At 46.9% G+C, this 6,000-nt stretch overlaps 1 protein-coding gene across 1 annotated transcript in view; it reads left to right on the top strand.

The window, feature by feature from the left end:
• The first annotated feature begins 2,552 nt into the window (after window positions 1-2,552).
• Wdfy4 (WDFY family member 4) overlaps window positions 2,553-6,000 on the top strand; it is a 232,123-nt gene continuing 228,675 nt past the window's right edge. Inside the window, 1 exon segment of the mRNA XM_038350155.1 lies at window positions 2,553-2,676. The gene's annotated coding sequence lies outside the window, so the exon portion shown is untranslated.

The raw sequence follows: 6,000 nt of genomic DNA, 5'->3' as shown, positions 1-6,000 counted from the left end.
GAGCGGAATACAGACCCTGACGCCAACACTTTAACAAAACATAATAACGAGACAGAAACATATGCTAAGGCAAACCCAGGAGAAAGTGCAGTGTCCTTACACACTTGGCAGCCGTCAGCCGGGCAGCAACTTTAGATCTCATTTTCCATTCTTTCCATTATTACATGATGTGTAGAATTAACATGTTTTAACATGACATAAAATAAGTCAGCTGAGGCTGCAGATGGGCTCTGCTGCATCCAGCTTCTACATGGGTTCTGGGGATCCTAGCTCGAGTGCTTATGCTTGTACACCAAGCACCCAACTGCACCGTGTCCCCAGCCCCCAGCATGGAGGCTTGTTTCCCAGGCTCAGAGCACTACGTTAGTCCAGAGCGCTCGCCCCCAAAGCCTATGGACACAGGAGAACTGAGCAGCTCGTGACATGATCAAGTATCTGAATCTGAAAATGCTCCTATCGCAATGCACCCTGGCCTGCGTTGTCCCCCTAATGACTGATGGGAGCTCCATTTCCTGTCGCCGCCTAGAATCATGGGAGAGGACTAGAACACACATCTCCAGCTTGGGACAAGATTTAAGCTTTAATGGGCTACAAGGCTTCTGTTGAACACAGTGGTTCGACATCGTTGTAAAACAGCATAGTTGTAGGCTGGAGCATAAAGTTGAGAACCATCTGCATATAATCTATAAGTGACGTAAACTCTAAAGTGCATGATGCATTTTTTTCTTTTAAATACCCATACTGTTTTAGAGAAATCAGGGCGAGAGCAAAATCCCCTCATGTGTCGACTACCAGCAGTGCTCTGTTTGCTGCCCTTGGTAGAGACATTCTCCTTTAGCTTCGAGAAGGTTCTTGGAATTCTTACTGCAAGCCCTCTGGACATGAATGGCCCCAGCTCTCATTTATCTGAAATAACTATTTTATGCTCAGTCTTCTTCACTGGCTATAGGAATACGAAAATGGGCTAACGTTTTCTTGCTATTTTTCTTAAAGAAGGTTAAAGATATCTTTCCACCGTCTTCTAAGTTTTTATTTTTCTACATTTAAAATAATTCTTTTTCAGAATTTCATATGTGTATGTGATGTACCTCCACCGTCTCCATCCCCTCCAGCTTCTCCATCCCCTCCAGCTTCTTCTGGAATCCACGTTTTCTTCCCATGTTCATGCCATTTCTCCTTTTCTTTTGTCTTTCTGTCTCAGTTTTAATCCCTGAGATTGGTAAGTGCCGCCTGTATACTCCTAGCTGTGGGGTCATCTGCCAGAGCATAGCCAACCTACCAGGGACCTTCCCTCTGGGGAAAGCTGACTCTCATTTCCTGTAGCAGCCACTGTCGACTGTCAATAGCTCATGGAACATCATGGGAGAGGGGTAGAAAGATTGTAAGAGTCGGAGGGCATAGAGAACAGGGGTCAAACAGTGCCTTTGGGCATGACAGGACTCTACTCATTAGCTCCCAGAAGCTGTGATTGCCTGCATAAGACTTGCCCAAGATCAAGCCAGTCAACAGTCCAACACAGATGGGGAGGCCCACACGAGCATCCATTGTCTTCTGACCTCTGTTGTTTCTGTTATAACATCAGCTTCAGGTGGATCAAGTTGTTCCCTGGAGCATTTTGTTTGTGTCACTTTTGGTGATGCTATTTTTGACTTTCAGAACTTTGACCATGAAGAGCCCAAGTGTGTTTTCCTTCCATGTGTCCACCTCTGGAAGGAGTCACCCTGCTCCCTAGTGGCAGCTTCTGCGTTGGGCCTGAGTTATTTGCTAAGCACAGCTGTGAATCACTGCATAACCATCCCCCAACCCCCAGAAAAGGTGGGGTTATCAGAGCTCGTGTATTCTAAGCACATGAAGCAGCAACATCAAAATTAGAGACACCGCTTTTAGCCTCTGTGAGTGTCCCGGCTCTGCCCTTTCTCCTCTATCCCACATCGTCCTGTGGGTCCCTGGGCAAACATCAACCAAACGAATGAAGACTCTGTCAGGAGAATGTGCACTTTCTCCTGGTGTGGTTCTGAACCTCACACTCCTGCCCCCACCAGCTCTTGGCTTTGCCTCTCCTTCTCCCTGAGTGCCTGGCTTAGGGGTATTTCTGACTTTTTCTAATCTCTGCTTCAACCCAGTCTTTCCCTTCCAGTGGAGACTCCAAGAGCTCTTAGAAAGCCATTCTCCCAAATTGGTATTCCACATGTCTGCTCCCATACTGTAACCGTTTGGAGAAGGGAAACTATTACACTTCAGTTCCTAGGGATTTGAAATTGAGTCTCAGGCAGGTGAGGGTTAGGACTGGGAGCCACGTGGACCCAAGCCTGCTGGGCACAGATAGAATCCAGATGTGGGCAGTCAGCTCTCCTTTCCCCTTTGGTCTTTGGTCCCACCTGGCACTGCTTGACCACTGAGCACACAGTCCCACAGGGCCTTTTTGTGAAACCCAAGTTGCTCTGCCAGTCATCAGTGAAGCAGCTCTGTTATTGGCTGGGCCAGCAGGGCAGGCATCTGCAGACTTCCCACTTCTGCTTTCTCCAGGAAATGAAGAGAAACTCAGTCCAAGTGATTCATAATGAAACACTGTTGATGGCTGCCGTCTTCCCTTCCCCTGAGCTGAGCCATCGGAGGCTGGGGATGGAAGGACCCAAACCATGTGACATCAGCAGACTTTGAATGCCACCCATCCAGGTACAACTTCCTGCTCTTGGACAAGATAGGTCAGCCTGTTGGGGGCTGTTTGTTGTGGTGGGTACCTCACTGCCTCCTGCAAAGCCACCTGTGGGGCACATGGGTGACCACGGGTACCTAGTCTGAGTTTGGGGTGGTAGAGAGGAGAGCTGAGTGGCAGGAAGTGGGCGGTGAGGGAAGCTGTTGTGATTAGCGCTACACAGTGACTGTGTAGCTTTGTGGGCTTTGCCAAGCCGACCAGGCAGCGGCTCATTCCTTACTCTCTGGGCACAGGTTAAGTCTCCTCTTTGGGCTCTGCTGGGGGAGTGGGAGTCTGCCACAGCCGGGGAAAGCTAGGTCTGGCCTGTGCCAGGTGTCAAGGCATAGAGGGGGACACTGACTGTGACACTCTCCCCTCTTTGTCCCTGTGACCATCCACACTGGCCTTCAGGACAGCTGGGCAGACCCGGTCCTGCCCTTAGCTGGCCCTACCCTCGCCTGCCCCAGGATCTGGTAAGTAGAAGTCCCTTTAGGCCTCATTTCCTCACCTGAATTGTCACACCCAACCTTTGAATGTCAACTTTTCTGCAGAAACAGGAACAGTTCTCTGATTGAGGACTGATTCTTCTTCTTCAAAATCCAGCCTTGTCAAACCTTTGTCCCAGTCTCTCTGAAGTGATAACTAAGGCATTGCATACTACCTTTCCAGGGAATATTTGCATTTCAGTATAATTGTCTATGTGTCTCCATCCATTTAATTGTTCAGTGAACACTTAAAGCTGGCAAAGGGACAATTCACGGACAGAGGCCTGTGGTACTCTGTGCAGTGATGTGAAGTAGGATGGAGGTCAATGTGCAGGAAGGACAGGCAGGGCTCACATCTGCTGAAAGGAGACTGGAGGAGCCTGGATCGGCACTGTGGTGTCTGAGAATTACTCTTAGAAGCCTTTGGACCAAGCTTGGGATGAGGTGCATGCTGGGGGCTAACCAGGGCTCAAGTGGGGGAAGATCTTTCTGTCTGTCCATCCTAGATGTCTGGTATGAACTCCTATGGGCCTGGAAGAATTTTCTTTTCTTTTTAATATTTTATTATTTTGTGCGTCATGCGTGCATGTCTGTGCAGCACCTGCATGCAGTACACACAGAAGTCAGAAGGGAGTGTTAGACCTCTTGGGACCCGAGTTACAGATGGTTGTGCTACCATGCCAGTGCTAGGAACCGGATCCTGGTCCTCTAGAGGAGCAGCCAGTGCTCCTGACAACTGAGCCATTCCCCACCCCCAGGAGCATTTTCGACATTGAGCAGATGGAGGAACAGCTTAGACAAAGTCTAGAGGCCAGAGGGCTAAGACTACCTGACCCCATGTGCTGACCCCTGAGTTCTGTATTTAAAGGCTGCCACTTTTTTGAGGCCCTTTGTGCATTCATCCTTTTCCTTCAGAGGCAGCTGTTGTCCCAGGATGGGCGTGACTGTCCCACTGTTCCCTTGCTTTTATTTCTGGTTTCCCACAATCTCTGCATTGTTTAATAATGTGTGGTGTTTGAATGAGAATGCCCTTTATTAGGCTCATATATATTTTTTTTGTTTGTTTTTTCGAGACAGGGTTTCTCTGCAGCTTTAGAGCCTGTCCTGGAACTAGCTCTTGTAGACCAGGCTGGTCTCGAACTCACAGAGATCCGCCTGCCTCTGCCTCCCGAGTGCTGGGATTAAAGGCATGCGCCACCACCGCCCGGCTAGGCTCATATATTTTAATACTTGGTCCCAGTTGGTGGAACTGTTTGGGAAGGATTAGGAGGTGTGACTTTGTTGGAGGAGGTGAGTCACTGGGGGTGGGTTTTGAGGTTTCGAAAGTCTCACCGTTTCTGGTGTGTGTGTCTCTCTCTGCCTCCTGGTCGCATCTTAAGATGCATCCTAAGCTCTCCACTATTCCTGCCGCCATTCCTTTGCTCTGCCATCATGGACTCTAACCCTCTGGAACTGGAACCCCCAAATTAGCTGCTTTCTTTTATGAGTCTCCTTGGTCGTAGTGCTTTATCAGAGCAGCAGAAAAGGAACAAAGACAGTATGTGGCTTTGTTTTAAACATTCTTGAACTTCATTAGCCTGAAGTATATTGTGTGTGTGTGTGTGCACACACAAGCATGCACACATGTGTGCAGGTGCACTTCCCTGAGATGTACATATGGTGGGAAGACTTTGATATCATGTGTCTTTCTCTATTGCTTTCCATCTCTATCATTAAGGCAAGGTCTCTGAACCTAGAGATGCCCTTTTGAATAGACTGGTTGACCAGCAAGCCCAGGAGATCTGCCTATCTCTGTCTTCCAGATACAGGGCTACAGATCTCTACTGCTGTGCTAGCCTTTATGTGGGAGCTATGAAATTGAACTTGGGTCAACATGTTTACACAGCAAGCACTTTTACCCTCTGAACCATTCATCTCTCCAGCCTGAGTTAAATATTTTGAAGACTTACTTGTCTCAAAGCTGTTTTTGAAATTTGTTTGTATTGCTGCATATCCCTTTAATTTGTTAATATCTAATTCTGTGTAGCATTCTATTCCATGAACTTTGTTCTTTGAGATTCTGCTCACAGGCATGTGACATATTTCTGTTTTTTTTTAAATTGTTACAAGCAAAACATACTAGGTTATATGTAAGAATTGCTCTAACTTGTAGATTCTAGAAATGGAATGGGCCATAGGTAAACACACCTTCCGTCTTGGTGTGTACTCTGAAGATTGTTTCCAAAGCTCCCCTCACATGTAGATCTGTAGATGTTCAAGACCATTCTGAAAATTGGTACAGGATTTGTATGTTACCTCCGTATTACCCTCCTTCTGCCCCATGTATGGCTGAATCCATAGGCGTGGAGCCTGGAGATGTACTGTGTGGACCATTTCACCTCCCCACAAGCAATGCAGCAGAGCTGCTCTGGTCCACATTCCCGCCAACACTTGACAGTAGCAATATTTCTACAAAGTACTTTAGCCTTTCGTTTTTCAGCCTTTTATCCAGTTGGAAATCAGTTTTTTCATACTCATTGTGACGTAGGAGTTAAAATCGTTTTTTTTGTTGTTGTTGTTCTTGTTCTTCAACTTTATCTTTGGAGATTTTTGTATGCGAATGCCATGTTTATAACATTCCCACCTTCCCATCATCCATTCTGTGTCTCCCTTTTCCAAATCTATGGCCTCTTCTTTATTATTACTACATATACATACATATATGTGTATAAATATGCATACATGTATATATAACCTGATTAGTTCATTTAATGTTGCTCATGTGCATGTGTCCTGGACTGAGACTTGGGATTTGACATCCTAGGAGTGAGCTCATCCATG

The sequence above is a fragment of the Arvicola amphibius genome, chromosome 12, assembly GCF_903992535.2.
Source record: "Arvicola amphibius chromosome 12, mArvAmp1.2, whole genome shotgun sequence".
Lineage (NCBI taxonomy): Eukaryota > Metazoa > Chordata > Mammalia > Rodentia > Cricetidae > Arvicola > Arvicola amphibius.
The sequence above is the reverse complement of the archived record's forward strand: the minus strand, read 5'-3'. Positions and strand labels throughout refer to the sequence as shown.